General features: G+C 48.5%; 1 protein-coding gene across 4 annotated transcripts in view; it reads left to right on the top strand.

Moving 5' to 3' along the window:
- Positions 1 to 4,984: 4,984 nt before the first annotated feature.
- The window catches only part of CDKL5 (cyclin dependent kinase like 5), a 148,158-nt gene continuing 136,552 nt past the window's right edge, over positions 4,985 to 16,590 (top strand). For 3 of the 4 annotated variants that reach the window (XM_029079692.2, XM_007670353.3, XM_029079690.2), the window contains exon 1: positions 4,985 to 5,084. The gene's annotated coding sequence lies outside the window, so the exon portion shown is untranslated. Of the gene's footprint in view, positions 5,085 to 13,339; positions 13,538 to 16,590 lie in introns of those variants that run through there. The other variant, XM_029079691.2, reaches the window with a different exon arrangement.

Raw genomic sequence — 16,590 nt, 5'->3', positions numbered from 1 at the left:
GTGGGACAACCCGATGACCTTGTATCTCCTCCAGGGCTTAGAACAGTGCATTGCACCTACTAAGTGCTTAACAGATGCCATCATTAGTATACAAAGAGGAACCAGCATGGCCCGGTGGATCGAGCAGGGGTTCTAATCCCGCTCTGCCACTTATCTGCTGTGTGACCTTGGGCGAGTCATTTCACTTCTCCGGGCCTCAGTTACCTCATCTGTCAAATGGGCAATAAGACTGTGAGTCCCACGTGGGACACGGATGGCTTTTAACCTGATTAGCTTGTATCTACATCAGCACTTAGTGCACATGGTAAGCACTTTGCAAATTTCTTAAAAAAGAGGGTTTCTTTTTTAGTGTCATTAGTCAAACAGAGCCAAGAAGATGGGTAAGATTAGGTCAGAGTAGAGCGTTGTAACAAAATTTCCCCCGAAAGAGCTCCACGGCACTTGTGTATATTTGTGCATATTTATTATTCTATTTATTAATGATGTGTATAGATTTATAATTCTCTTTATCTATTTTGATGCTATCGATGCCTGTCTACTTGTTCTGTTTTGTTGTCTGTCTCCCCTGTTGAGACTGTGAGCTCGTTGTTGGGTAGGGATTGTCTCTGTTGCCGAATCGTACTTTCCGAGCGCTTGGTACAGTGCTCGGCACCTAGTAAGCGCTCAATAAATACGATGGAATGAATGAATGGGGACTTGGGTGAGGGAGTCTCAGTAGAGAGAAAAAGATGAAATCCAGATTTCAGAGGACCGAGAAAACAGCAAATCTAAGCAGCCCATCCAAGGAATCTGAGGGAAAGAGGTCCAAATTGAACCTTTGGGGTGGGGAAGACCCAAGCTTGTTTGCACCCAGAGAAGAATATTAAGGGATCGACGACTGCAAATAAAGAAGGGAAGCAGGCGAGAGCAAATTCTTTTTTGGGAAATGAGAGGAGATGGGATCCAAGGGACGAAAATTGGGGATTTAATACCCGAGAAGCACCAGTGCGTGTATAAACGTGACGGAAGCAGACGTGATTTTTTCCTCTGTTGTCGTCGTTGAAACACAAATACAGAATTTAACCAGTTGCAGAGGACTCGCGAGGAAGCGTCGGGTTCTGGATTTTGGTTTGCCCTGTTTCCTTTCGCCCCCTTTCCTTCTCTGTCAAACCTCTGTTCCTTCTTAGAAAATTAACCAGTGCTGCTCCTGCAAAGCTAAAGAAGGCCCTCCATTTCTCTCACGATTCTCCATCACGATATTTGCAGGTTTATTAGTGTGACACCGTGGCACAAAGGGATCAGAGTCGGTGATGGGGTGGGTAGCTAAAGGGCGTCTCTTCCCATTATGCTTTTTTTTTTGTTTTGTTTTACATTTGGGAGCTGATCTTTTGCCTTTCTAATGGGAAATCATTTTACAATTTCAAGCATTCTGGGTGCAGTCCCTTTGTCCAGCGGTGGTGGAAAAAAAAAAATCCCTCTGCTTTTGAAATCTCCTCTCTTCCCCCTCTTGGATCCTGCGAGGACGGGCTTTATGTTCCTACATATTTCTCCTTCCACCTGTGATGACTTCATCCCCAAGCCCGTCAAACGGCAGGGACTGTCACTATCTGTTGCCGACTTGTTCATCCCAAGCGCTTAGTACAGTGCTCTGCACCTAGTAAGCGCTCAATAAATACTATTGAATGAATGAATGAATGAAACGGAATGCGGGAGCCAGGGCGTGCGGTTTTTGTGTGGCGAATTCTCAGCCTCCCGGCTGGGGAGGGCATGCCCCATGCAGATTATCATCATTATCTTTAATAGTCATATTTATTGAGCGCTTCCTGTGTGCGAGGCCCTGCACTAAGCACTTGGGAGAGGGCACTGCGACGTCCAACGCATTCCCAGCCCACGACGAGATCACAGTCTAGATGCATTTTGCCAGGTGGGCCAATGCATGGTCCGTGTGAACTTGTGTGAACATGCCTGTGTCCAAAGTGTTGTGTGTGTGTGTCCAAAGCATGCTTTTCCAAAGTATGCGTGTGTCCAAAGCTTGTGTGTGTGTACAATGTATGTATGTGTCCAAAGCATGTGTGTCCCTGACGCATGTGCCCCCCCCAAAGAATGTGTGTCCCTAAAGCAAGTGTGTCCAAAGTATATGTCCCCAAAGCATGTGCGTGCAAAGTATGTGTGTCCCCAAAGCATGTGTGTCTAAAGTATGTGTTCCCAAAGCATGTGTGTGTCCCCAAAGCATGTGTGTCCCCAAAACATGTGTGTGACCAAAGTATGTTTGTGTCCCCAAAGCATGTGTGGGTCCCCAAAGCATGTGTGTGACCCCAAAACATCATGATAACAATAATAATGTTGGTATTTGTTAAGCGTTTACTATGTGCCCAGCACTGTTCTAAGTGCTGGGGGGATATAAGGTGATCAGGTGGTCCCACGTGAGGCTCACAGTCTTCATCCCCATTTTCCAGATGAGATCACTGAGGCCCAGAGAAGTGAAGTGACTTGCCCACAGTCACACAGCTGACTGGGGGCAGAGCTGGGATCCGAACCCACGCCCTCTGACTCCCCATCCTGGGCTCTTTCCACTGAGCCACGGTGTGTGTGACCCCAAAGCAGGAGTGTCCCCAAAGCATGTGTGTGTGTGTGTGTGTGTGAGAGTGTGTGTGTCCAAACCTTTGCATGCGCCTAAGGCGGTGAGAGCGCAGCATCTCACACACACACACACACACACACACACACACACACACACACAGATGGTAGATATAGATAGATGTGATATGATAGATATGATGGATAGGGATGATAAATATGATAGATATGAGAGGTAGATATGATAGATATAATGATAGATATGATAGATTGATAGAGATGACAAATATGATATAGGTAAATAGATATGTTAGATATAGATAGATATAGATGAATAGAGATGATAGATACGATAGATGAATAGATTAGAGATGATAGATATGATATGGTAGATAAATAGATATAGATAGATATAGAGATTATAGATATGATGATAGATATGATAGAGAGATAGAGATGATAGATTGCATAAGATAGAGATGAAAGATTGATAGATATGATGCTAGATATGATAGAGATGATGGATATGATGGATAGATAGATATGATAGATATGATGATGGGCAGATAATAATAATAATAATGTTGGTATTTGTTAAGCGCTTACTATGTGCCGAGCACTGTTCTAAGCGCTGGGGTAGACACAGGGGAATCAGGTTGTCCCACGTGGGGCTCACAGTCTTCATCCCCATTTTACAGATGAGGGAACTGAGGCACAGAGAAGTGAAGTGACTCGCCCACAGTCACCCAGCCGACAAGTGGCAGAGCTGGGATTCGAACTCATGAGCCCTGACTCCAAAGCCCGTGCTCTTTCCACTGAGCCACGCTGCTTCTAGATGTGATATGATAGATAAATAGATGTGATGATGGATAGGGATGATAGATATGATAGATATGATAGGTAGATTTGATAGAGATGATTGATAGATGGATAGAGATGATAGGATATTATAGATAGAGATAGAGAGATGATAGAGATGATAGAGATGATAGATCGATATGATCGATAGGATAGATGAAGATATGATAGAGATGAGAGAGAGAGAGAGAGAGAGAGAGAGATGATAGATTACATTAGAGAGCTAGAGATGAAAGATAGATAAGTAGATGATAGATAGGATAGATATGTTAGGTAGATTTGATAGAGATGATTGATAGATCGATAGAGATGATAGGATATTATAGATAGATATGATAGAGATATGATAGAGATGATAGATCGATATGATCGATAGGATAGATGAAGATATGATAGAGATGAGAGAGAGAGAGAGATGATAGATTACATTAGAGAGCTAGAGATGAAAGATAGATAAATAGATGATAGATAGGATAGATATGTTAGGTAGATTTGATAGAGATGATTGATAGATCGATAGAGATGATAGGATATTATAGATAGATATGATAGAGAGATGATAGAGATGATAGAGATGATAGATCGATATGATCGATAGGATAGATGAAGATATGATAGAGATGAGAGAGAGAGAGAGAGAGAGATGATAGATTACATTAGAGAGCTAGAGATGAAAGATAGATAAATAGATGATAGATAGGATAGATATGATGATAGGTTGATCGATAGGACGATAGATGGATAGATAGATATGATGGATAGAAAAGCAGCTGGAAACCCCCAGGAGGCAACCCCCGCCCCCCCCTCGGCCCCGCCCCCCGCGCGAGGGTCGCGTGGCAACCAAACCTCACGCGGAGGCTGAGGAAAGCCCCGGCCTCATTGGTCCGTCCACGCCCGAGGGGGCGGGGCTGCTGAGGAAAGCCCCGTCCTCATTGGTCCGTCCACGCCCGAGGGGGCGGGGCTGCTGAGGAAAGCCCCGGCCTCATTGGTCCGTCCACGCCCGAGGGGGCGGGGCTGCTGAGGAAAGCCCCGTCCTCATTGGTCCGTCCTCGCCCCAGGGGGCGGGGCTGCTGAGGAAAGCCCCGGCCTCATTGGTCCGTCCTCACCCGAGGGGGCGGGGCTTGGGGGGAGCGGGGCTTCTGAGGAAAGCCCCGGCCTCATTGGTCCGTCCACGCCCGAGGGGGCGGGGCTTCTGAGGAAAGCCCCGGCCTCATTGGTTCGTCCTCGCCCGAGGGGGCGGGGCTTGGGGGGAGCGGGGCTTCTGAGGAAAGCCCAGGCCTCATTGGTCCGTCCACGCCCAAGGAGGCGGGGTTGCTGAGGAAAGCCCCGGCCTCATTGGTCCGTCCTCACCCGAGGGGGCGGGGCTTGGGGGGCGGGGCTGCTGAGGAAAGCCCCGGCCTCATTGGTCCGTCCACGCCCGAAAGGGAGGGGGCGGACGGGGGGAAGGGGGGAAACGCCTGCTGAGGAAACCCACCTCCCCATTGGTCCGTCCGCACCCGAGGGGGCGGGGCATCTGCGGGGAGGGGGCGGGGGCGAGGCGGGGGGGTGCGGTTGGTCTCCGCTGAGGGCGGCGGCGGCGGCGGCGGCGTTGGCGCGGCATCATCCTCATCCTCATCCCCCAGCTCCGTCGTCCTCCTCCGGGTCCGGCTCCCCGCACGCACCACAGCGGGGTGAGTCACGGTCACCTGTGTGTGTGTGTGTGTGCCCGCAAATCGCCCCCTCATTAGCCTTCGTGACGGACACCCCGCCTGCAGCAGCTGCAGCAGCTGCAGCAGCTGCAGCAGCATCCCCAGCAGCAGCAGCAGCAGCAGCATCCTCAGCAGCAGCAGCAGCAGCAGCAGCGTAAGGGGAGCTCCATTCATCCATTCATCCATTCATTCATTCGTCGGTTTGGAGGGCGCGCCCACTGTGTGCAGAGCGCTGGGGGAACACGTTGGGAAGAAGGAGGTTAAGGGGGCATCGTTCATTCATCCATTTCTTGGGAGGGAGGCAGCGCCCACTGTGTGCCAAGCGCTGGGGAAACGGTGGGGAAGGAGAATGATAACGGCCCATTCATTCATTCATTCGTCGGCTTGGAGGGAGCACCCACTGTGTGCAGAGCGCTGGGGGAACACGTTGGGAAGAAGGAGGTTAAGGGGGCATCGTTCATTCATCCATTCCTTGGGAGGGAGGCAGCGCCCACTGTGTGCCAAGCGCTGGGGAAACGGTGGGGAAGAAGAATGACAAAGGGCCTATTCATTCATTCATTCGTTAGTTTGGAGGGGGCGCCCACTGTGTGCGCAGCGCTGGGGAAACGGTGGGGAAGAAGAACGACAAGGGCCTATTCATTCATTCATTCGTCGGTTTGCAGGGCGCGCCCACTGTGTGCAGAGCGCTGGGGGAACACGTTGGGAAGAAGGAGGTTAAGGGGGCATCGTTCATTCATCCATTCCTTGGGAGGGAGGCAGCGCCCACTGTGTGCCAAGCGCTGGGGAAAAGGTGGGGAAGGAGAACGATAAGGACCTATTCATTCATTCATTCGTCGGTGGGGAGGGAGCGCCCACTGTGTGCCAAGCGCTGGGGGAAGATGTTGGGAAGAAGGATGTTAAGGGTGCATCATTCATTCATCCATTCCTTGGGAGGGAGGGAGCGCCCACTGTGTGCCAAGCACTGGGGGAAGATGTTGGGAAGAAGGATGTTAAGGGTGCATCGTTCATTCATCCATTCCTTGGGAGGGAGGGAGCGCCCACTGTGTGCCAAGCGCTGGGGAAATGGTTGGGAAGAAGAATGACAAAGGGCCTATTCATTCATTCATTCGTTAGTTTGGAGGGAGCGCCCACTGTGTGCAGAGCGCTGGGGGAACACGTTGGGAAGAAGGAGGTTAAGGGTGCATCGTTCATTCATCCATTCGTTGATAGGGAGGGAGCGCCCACTGTGTGCCAAGCGCTGGGGAAACGGTGGGGAAGAAGAACGATAAGGACCTATTCATTCATTCATTCGTCGGCGGGGAGAGAGCGCCCACTGTGTGCACAGCGCTGGGGGAAGATGTTGGGAAGAAGGATGTTAAGGGTGCATCATTCATTCATCCATTCCTTGGGAGGGAGGGAGCGCCCACTGTGTGCCAAGCACTGGGGGAAGATGTTGGGAAGAAGGATGTTAAGGGTGCATCGTTCATTCATCCATTCCTTGGGAGGGAGGGAGCGCCCACTGTGTGCCAAGCGCTGGGGAAATGGTTGGGAAGAAGAATGACAAAGGGCCTATTCATTCATTCATTCGTTAGTTTGGAGGGAGCGCCCACTGTGTGCAGAGCGCTGGGGGAACACGTTGGGAAGAAGGAGGTTAAGGGTGCATCGTTCATTCATCCATTCGTTGATAGGGAGGGAGCGCCCACTGTGTGCCACGCGCTGGGGAAACGGTGGGGAAGAAGAACGATAAGGGCCCATCCATTCATTCATTCGTCGGCAGGGAGGGAGCACCCACTGTGTGCACAGCGCTGGGGGAAGACTTTGGGAAGAAGGAGGTTAAGGGTGTATCATGCATTCATTCATCCAGTCCTAGTGAAGGAGCGCTGACTGTGTGCAAAGCGCTGGGGGGAGCCCTGGGGAACAATGATGTTAAGGGTGTATCATTCATTCATTCACTGGTATGGAGGGAGTGCCCACTGTGTGCACAGCGCTGGGGAAACGGTGGGGAAGAAGAATGGCAAGGCCCTATTCATTCATTCATTCGTCGGGGTGGAGGGAGCGCCCACTGCGTGCAGAGCGCTGGGGGAAGACGTTGGGAATAATGATGTTAAGGGTGCATCGTTCATTCATTCATTCATTGGTATGGAGAGAGCGCCCACTGTGTGCAGAGCTCTGGGAAGACGGTTGGGTAGAAGAACGATAAGGGCCTATTCATTCATTCATTGGTTTGGAGGGAGCACCCACTGTGTGCAGAGCGCTGGGGAAAGACGTTGGGAATAACGATGTTAAGGGTGCATCGTTCATTCATCCATTCATTGGCATGGAGGGAGCGCCCACTGTGTGCAGAGCGCTGGGGAAACGGTGGGGAAGAAGAATGACAAAGGGCCCATCCATTCATTCATCCATTCGTCGGTTTGGAGGCAGCGCCCACTGCGTGCAGAGCGCTGGGGGAAGACGTTGGGAAGAAGGAGGTTAAGGGGGCATCGTTCATTCATTCATTCGTCGGTAGGGAGGGAGCGCCCACTGTGTGCAGAGCGCTGGGGCGAAGCCCTGGGGAATAAGATGTTACGGGTGTATCGTTCATTCATTCACCCAGTCCTAGTGAAGGAGCGCTGACTGTGCAAAGCGCTGGGGGAAGCCCTGGGGAACAATGATGTTAAGGGTGTATCGTTCATTCATTCATTCATTGGTATGGCGGGAGCGCCCACTGTGTGCAAAGCGCTGGGGAAGCGGTGGGGAAGAAGAATGACAAGGGCCTATTCATTCATTCATTCGTTAGTTTGGAGGGAGCGCCCACTGTGCGCTGGGGGAAGACGTTGGGAATAACGATGCGAAGGGTGCGTCATTCATTCGTTCATCGGTATGGAGGGAGCGCCCACTCTGTGCGGAGCGCTGGGGGAAGCCCTGGGGAATAAGATGTTAAGGGTGTATCGTCCATTCATTCATCCAGTCCTATCGAATGAGCGCCGACTGTGCGCAAAGCGCTGGGGGAAGACGTTGGGCGCAGTGATGTTAAGGGTGCATCATGCATTCAGTCGTAGGGAGGCAGCGCCCACTGTGTGCAAAGCGCTGGGGGAAGCCCTGGGCAATAATGATAATAATAATAATGTTGGTATTTGTTAAGCGCTTACTTTGTGCCGAGCACTGTTCTAAGCGCTGGGGGAGGTACAGGGGAATGAGGTGGTCCCACGTGGGGCTCACAGTCTTAATCCCCATTTTACAGATGAGGGAACTGAGGCACCGAGAAGTGAAGCGACTTGCCCAAAGTCACACAGCCGACAGGTGGCCGAGCAGGGATTCGAACCCATGACCTCTGACTCCAAAGCCCGTGCTCTCTCCACTGAGCCACGCTGCTTCTCTTATGATGATAAGGGCGATTCATTCATTCATTCACTGGTATTGAGGGAGCGCTGACGGTGTGCAAAGCGCTGGGGGAGGCCCTTGGGGATAATGATGATAAGGGCAGTTCCTTCATTCATTCGTTTAGTCCAATCGAAGGAGCGCCGACCGTGTGCAAAGCGCCGAGGGAAGAGGTTGGGAATAATGATGATGAGGGTATATCATTCATTCATTCAGTCATATCGAGGGAGCGCCGACTGTGTGCAAAGCGCTGGGGAGAGCTGTTGGGAAGAATAATGATAACAGCGTATCGTTCATTCATTCGGTCGCATTTAGGGAGCGCTCACTGTGTGCAGAGCATTGGGGTAAGCGCTTGGAAATGATGATAATGGTATATCATACATTCATTCCTTCAGTCGTATCGAGGGAGCGCCGGCTGGGTGCAAAGCGCTGGGGTAAGCGCTTGGGAACGATAGTAATAATAATGAGGATGGGGTTTCATTCGGTCCGTTGTATTGAGTGGGCGCGGACTGTGTGCAGAGCGCTGGGGGAAGCCCTGGGGAAGAAGAATGAGAATGGCATCTCATTCATTCATTCATTCATTCATTCATTCATTCAATCGTATTGAGGGAGCCCTGACTGTGTGCAAAGCACTGGGGTAAGAGCATGGGAATAATAATGATTATGGCATACCATTCATTCATTCATTCATTCAGTCAGTCAGTCAGTCATATTGAGTGCGCGCTCACTGTGTACAAAGCACTGGGGTAAGCGGTTGGGAGTAAGAATGATAATGGTATATTTCATTCATTCGTTCGGTCGTATTGAGTGAGCGCTGACTGTGCAAAGCACTGGACTAAGCGCTTGGGAACGATAACAATGGCAAGCGCTTGGGAATAATAATAATAATCTTGGTGTTTCATTCCTAGAGTTGTGTTTAGGGAGCGCTCACTGTGTGCGAAACACTGTACTAAGCCCTTGGGAATAAGAGTATTCCCTTTGACTCTATTTATTCTTGACTCTATTCATTCCCTTTGACTCTATTCTTATTGACTCTATTTATTCTTGACTCTATCGCCATCGTTCTCGTCTGTCCGTCTCCCCCGATTAGACCGTAAGCCCGTCAAACGGCAGGGACGGTCTCTATCTGTTGCCGACTTGTTCATTCCAAGCGCTTAGTGCAGTGCTCTGCACATAGTAAACGCTCAATAAATACTATTGAAGGAATGAATGAATGAGTAATTGGGTTTCGTTCATTCATTCAGTGGTATTTAGTGAACACGGACTGTGTGCAAAGCACTGGAGTAAGGGCTTGGTGATGATAATAATCCTGCTAGTTCATCAAGTCGTATTTATTGGGTGCTCACCGTGTGCAAAGCGCTGGAGTAAACACTTGGAAATAATAATGAGAATAATGAAGATACTTCATTCGGTCGTAAGGGTTAGCGCAGTGCTCTGCAGACAGTCAGCGCTCAATAAATACAATCGAATGAAGGAGTGAACCGAGCGCTGACTGTGTGCAAAGCACTAGAGGAAGCGCTGGGGAATAATGATGATGATGGTAGTTCTTTCCGTCGTCCTGAGCGCTGACTGTGTGCAAAGCACTGGACTCAGGGCCTGAGAACGATAGTGATAATGGTGCTTCATTCATTCAGTCTTATTTATTGAACGCTGACTGTGTGCAAAACACTGGACTAAGTGCTTGGGAATAATAATAAAAATATTAGTGGTGTCAAGCACCGTTCTGAGCGCTAGGGTAGAGACAAGGTGATCAGCTGGTCCCACGTGGGGCTCCCAGCCATCGTCCCCGTTTTACAGATGAGGTCACTGAGGCACGGGGAAGTGAAGTGACTTGCCCCGAGTCCCACAGCTGACGAGCGGCGGGGGCGGGATTAGAACCCACAGCCTCGGACTCCCAATCCCGGTCTCTTGACGCAAAGCCACCCGCTTCTCCAGGGCAGCCAGCGAGAGAGACGGTCCCAGCTCACAACGGCCTCGCAGTTTAGAGGACGAGGTATTGGTTAAGTGCTTACTCTGTGCTAAGTGCCGTTCTGAGGGCAGCGTGGCCCGGGCTTGGGAGTCAGAGGACGTGGGTTCTAATCCAGGCCCTGCCGTTTGTCTGCTGTGTGTCCTTGGTCAAGCTGCTTCACTTCTCTGGACCTCTGTTCCCTCGTCTGTAAAATGGGGATTTGAGACCGTGAGCCCCACGAGGGACAACCTGCGTGGCTTCTATCTGCCCCGGCGTTTAGAACGGTGCTTGGCACGTAGCGAGCGCTTATCAAATACTTGATATTTATTATTGTTATTATTTCTAAGCGCTGGGGTAGATCCAAGCTGAGCAGGTTGCCCCCTGTGCGGCTCACAGTCTTAATCCCCGTTTTACAGAGGAGGGAACTGAGGCCCAGAGAGGTGAAGCGGCTTGCCCGAGATCACACAGCGGACCGTAAATAACAACGATGATGGTATTTGTTGAGCGCTTACTATGTGCCAAGCACTGTTCTGAGCGCTGGGGTCGGTGCAGGGTCATCAGGTTATCCCCTGTGGGGTTCCCAGTCCTAATCCCCATTTTACAGAGGAGGGAACTGAGGGCACAGAGAAGTGAAGGGGCTCGCCCCAGGTCACACAGCAGACAGGTGGCGGAGGCAGGATCGGAACCCACGTCCTCCGACTCCCAAACCCCTGCTTTTTCCACGATGCTACGCTGCTTCTTCATAATTCAAAACCTCCGTCGTATTCATTGAGCGCTTCCTGTGCCCTGTCCGAAGCGCTCAGGCCAGCTAGTTCAATCGTATTTATCGTGTGTTTCCTCTGTGCGCTGCACTAAGCACTCAGGGCACTCAGGACAGCTATTTCTGTTGCATTAGACTCTCCCAGGCGCTTAGTACAGCGCACAGAGGAAGCACTCAATAAATAGCACCGATGGAGATGAGGCGGGGACAAGTTCAGGGCTGCGCATCTAGCACTTACCGACCTCGGCTTCTGGGAGGGGATGGAGGGGGCAGAGTGACAGCCGATCGATCAATCAGGGGTATATATTGAGCGTTTAACCTATGCGGGACACTGTACTAAGCGCTCGGGAAAGTACCCACTAGTCTGCTGTGTGACCTTAGACAAGTCCCTTCACTTCTCTGGGCTGCAGTTCCCTCAACTGTAAAATTGGCGATGGAGACTGTGAGCCCCGCGTGGGACAGGGACTGTGTCCAACCCGATTTGCTTGTATCCGCTCCAGTGCTTAGTACAGTGCCCGGCACATAGTAAGCGACTAACAAACACCATTATGATTATTATGAATATTACAGCAGAATTATTACTCTATTGTCATTCTGTCACTTGACTGCTATATTGTACTTTCCCAAGCGCTTAGTACAGTGCTCCGCACACAGTCAGCACTCGCGTGGCTCAGTGGAAAGAGCGCGATCTTAGGAGTCAGAGGTCATGGGTTCTAACCCCCGCTCCGCCATTTGTCAGCTGCGTGTCTTGGGGCAAGTCACTTCACTTCCTTGGGCCTCAGTTCCCTCATCTGTTAAATGGGGATGAGGACCGTGAGCCTCACGTGGGGCAACCTGATTACCCTGTATCTGCCCCAGTGCTTAGAACAGTGCTCGGCACAGAGTAAGCGCTTAACAGATACCAACATCATCGTCGTCATCATCATCATCATCATCACTCAACAAATAGGGCTGAATGACTCAGCCGACGTACGTGTTCCTCACCCATAAGGAGCTGTTGCGTCCCGCGTGATTTGTCGCGTTTTCCGAACAAGTTCAAATAATTTCCATCAAGTTTTACTGGGGGGAGGGATTGAGGGGGATGGAACCGTTGCCTGTCTCTGATACCTTGGTGGTTTTTTGGGGGGAGAAAAAATTTTATTTAAAATTTAAAATTCCTTCGTCACTGATCTTGGAGGAGTGAAGCAGATGGAACACTGTCGTCAGTGTTTTTCCGCTCTCCCAAGCGCTCAGCACAGTGCCCTGCAAACGGGAAGTGCTCAAATACCCATTATGATGGTTACTCCTTTCAACCCGGCTATCGTTTGAACATTTTTAAAGGTCATCACTCAATGGGATTGGAGTGCTTACTGGGTGCAGAGCCCTGTAATAAGCACTTGGGAGAGTATACTACAGCAGAGTTGACAAGGCACGTTCTCCTCTCCCAGTGCCTAGGAAATGCAGGGGTGAAAGGGTTTTTTTGGTCGTATTTTAGTCTCTAAAATGCTCTAAAATTTTAGTCCTCATGTGATACCCGGATCCAACATGAGATGAAAGAAGCTGGAATTTAAAAATAGTGGCAAATCTGTAGTCTGTAAACACAATCTTTAGCTGGTTAATCAACTGAATTATTGTAGACGACAATGGGGAAAAGATTTTAATACATCAGCATCGGGTCCTTGATGATCTTTCAGTTTGCTCTTTATATGAATTAAGTAAAAAAACGGTGGACAGATTAATCAGCTTCTCGAATAACACTTGACCTTGTTGGAAGTGTTCAGGGTATTTTAAATGTACACGGGAATTAAATTCTTGAATGTTACAGCTGCGTCTCGTAGAAATTTCTTTAACCTGCTTTTGTCGAACCGGGAAGTGAGAAGGATGTCCTCTGGGACTCTTTTGCATACGTTCCAGTCCAATATTTGTGCGAATTGGGTTTTTACTAAAAAAAAAATTTTAAACCGTTGTGGTAAAGGTGAGAGAAGGCCCTTCCCCCCCAGATCCTGATCATTTAGTATTAGAAAGTATGTGCTGTAATAACGCATTATCACAGCCCGTCTGGAACTTAATTCACCCTATATCGGTTTAGAACGTTTCCTCCTTTGGTGAAAAATGATGGAGGAAAATGAGCGACGAAGCGTTTTAAAACTTCGGATGACGTGTACACGGTAACGGGGCAGGTGTGAGGTTGTTTTTTTTTATGCAAGCATTAACCCTGGAAGAGGATATGGTCGCCTAGACCAGCAGTATTATATCAGCTTGATGCTAAGAGTAGGTGTTTTTGTAGAGGAGTATGTAGAATCGGTCGAATTTAGCAGAGGACATTGCAGAAAGGCGGTATTTGGAAGAGGCAGGAAAGACAGAGAACTTGAACCGAAGCTTCGTGCCCAGTGAATAAGGATCATTTTTCAGGTAGGAGAAATTCCGGTTATAAAAAGAATAGCGGATGATTATTGTTTTTAATTATTCAGAGTTAAATGAGGAATCGTTTGGGGTTGGAAAGTCCAAATTGGGGAGAAATTATCCAGGGAGCTAGAGTTATCTTGTTTTGACAGAGCGAGGGTTACGATTAGCTCCAGATTTTTATTTCTGTGCATTTTATAGCATCCACACTTGGAAATCATGCCTTTCTCTAGACGGTCTTTTCCCAGAAGGAATTTTAGTCCGTGCCGAATGCTTTGGATTTGATCCCTTTGTTCTTATTTTTTCTGACTGCTGAATTTCAAGTCGCGTCTGTTGTCCCCTAGACTCTTGCTCGTTAATTTCCATTTAAAATTTTGGGGGTCCCGAAAACCAATATCTAAAGAGGATTTTCAAAATGAAACAAATCATAAACGGAGTTTGCATAGACGACTGGTGGGAGGGTGTGTGATTTCCCACGGAGTATATCCCAAACCGAGTCTGCTCACAGCAGTCTCATTTAAGGAGAACCAGACTTTTAAATTGTGTTTTTCTCTTTGAAGATTAAGTTGAGACAAATTGAAAGGTGGAGGTGGAGAACACCTCACAGCGTGCTTTTTTTTTTTATCCTAGCATGCTGTCAGTCACTCTGAGACAATGTGAGTCAACAATCGTATTAATACTCCAAATTAACCTTCTAATGGTCATTTTAATGAGGAGGTTTAAGGTGACTGTTGAAGAATTCTGCACAGATCGACTGTTCTGGCTCAGAAATTTGTTTACTAAAACTTGAGGCAATGTATTCCTTAGTTTCCAAGGAAATGGAGAGTAAATTCCACCTTGTTTGTTAAAATTTTCAGTCGGATTTTTCTGCTTTTGGGTTACTTGAGCTGTCTCTGGTGATTTATTCTTCTAAGAGACTATGGGAGATGATAAAGGTAAAATAACTATTCTGGGAATAGAAGTATTTACAGCTAAATTTCTCCACCTGTACAGTCAAAACTGTTTTCAGAGTAATTCTTTTCTAGAGGAATTTGATTTTCATAATTTTTTTTTTAAGAAAATAGAATGACACTCTTTAGGATGCGAATTTTATCAAGTGGTGGTTGACGCATCATTATCACAGTTAAGATTCTCCAAGACTTTCCCTGTCTGCACCAGTTCACTCGTAATTCTCCTCCGGATGGCTGGGAATCTTTCGAAGGTGGAGCGGGCTATCAAGATCCTCTAAGATGCTGTTGGGGAAAATTGTCCGAATGGCAGTAGAAAATAACGTTGCCGGACTGGCAACCAAATGATGTGCAGATTTATGGAAAAAGCCATTAGCATTTCTTCCAGCAGGCAAGCGATTCCTCTAGTACGTCTTCCAGCCATTTTGTACCGTCAGATATCTCATGAGGCAGTGGTGTGTGATTTCTTAGTGTTAATTTTTTACATATTGCCACCCTTTAGGACTGAGGTCTTTTTTTTAGCCCGAGCTGGGAATGCAGCAGAACATGAATAATAGCAGTGCTGGCTCCCCCCCGCCCTCCCCGCCCCCTTGATTTCTTCGATTTGTTTGATTTGTATATTTATTTCACATTTACGAGGATTGTCTCATGAGAATGAGTGCTGATTGAAAGAGTTCAGGGCCTCATACCTTTGGAAGTTGAGGCTGGAGATTTCAAGTACCAGGATTCCTCTCGAATAAGCCCGTTGTGGGCAAAAAGCGTGCCTGCCAACTCTGCTGTATCATAACTCACCCAAGTGCTTAGCGCAGTGCTCTGCACACAGCACTAGGTCAAGTACCGTCCGTGATAATGATCATAAGCGAATCCTGTGTTGGAGAGAGAAATTAGCCCCGGTAGTATTTCTCAGGTGGTTGAAGTCTTTGCGATTTCATTCATTTAATAGTATTTATTGAGCGCTTACTATGTGCAGAGCACTGTACTAAGCACTTGGATTGTACAGTTCGAAAACAGACACAATCCCTGCCCTTTGACGGGCCCGTGAAATACAGTAAGATGTTTTGGGGAGCTATCGTACAGTGTACGTGAGAAGCAGCGAGGCTTAAGGGAAAGAGATTGGGCTTGGAAAATAGAGGATCTGGATTCTAATCCCGGCTCTGCCAGCTGCTTGCAGGGTGACCCTGGTCAGGTCACTTAATTTCCTTGTGCCTCCGCTTTCTCAACTGTAAAATGGTGATTAAATACCTGTTCTCCCTCCTCTTTAGACTCGGGACCTGCAGTATGACAGGACCTGTGTCCAACCTGATTAACTTGTATCTACCCCGGGGCTTAGTACAGTGCTTTTGGCTTGTTGGATAGAGCTCGGGCCTGGGCGTCAGGAAGACCTGGGTTCTAATACAGGCTCCGCCACGTCTGCTGTGTGACCTCGGGCGAGTCACTTAACTTCTCTGGGCCTCAGTTACCTCATCTGTAAATTGGGGATTAAGACTGTGAGCCTCATGTGCGACAGGGACCGTGTCCAATCTGATTAACTTCTATCTACCCCAGGGCTGAGAACAGTGCAAGGCACATAGTAAGCGCCCAACAAGTACCATCGTTATTATTACACCTAGTAAGCACTTAACAGATACAGTATTAATAACGATAGGCACATGCGGAGCGTGCTTTGGGCCGAAACCAAACTTTGCTGTGTGGAAAAATAGAATTTTTCATTTCCCAAAACCCCTGGGTGAACTTCGAGTGGTCTGGTAAGCGAGAATTTCATTGCAGCCTACCCTCAAGGAATCAAAGGCACAGGGAGGGATTGCTCCACTTGCATTGGGGAAAGAAGACCTTAACTTTCATTGCACAATTGATAAAAGTCATATTTGCTTCAGTTACTCCGAGAGCCTAAAAGCGGTGATTAATCGACTAAGACCTCAGGGGTGTAGACTGCCTTGGCAGAAATTGGGCAATCAGTTCTACAAATGTGATACTAAATCTTCTGCTTATTCATTCAAAAGCTGCCTTTTTTATATTGCTGTTTCCGCCTATTTGTTTTTGAATCCTGGCCATTTTGCTTCCGCTGGGGTCCTAGGGCTGGTAAATAGAAATAATTGCAATAAGTTTTGAGAGGGG

Source organism: Ornithorhynchus anatinus, chromosome 15, assembly GCF_004115215.2.
Source record: "Ornithorhynchus anatinus isolate Pmale09 chromosome 15, mOrnAna1.pri.v4, whole genome shotgun sequence".
In the NCBI taxonomy this organism is placed as follows: domain Eukaryota; kingdom Metazoa; phylum Chordata; class Mammalia; order Monotremata; family Ornithorhynchidae; genus Ornithorhynchus; species Ornithorhynchus anatinus.
The sequence above is the reverse complement of the archived record's forward strand: the minus strand, read 5'-3'. Positions and strand labels throughout refer to the sequence as shown.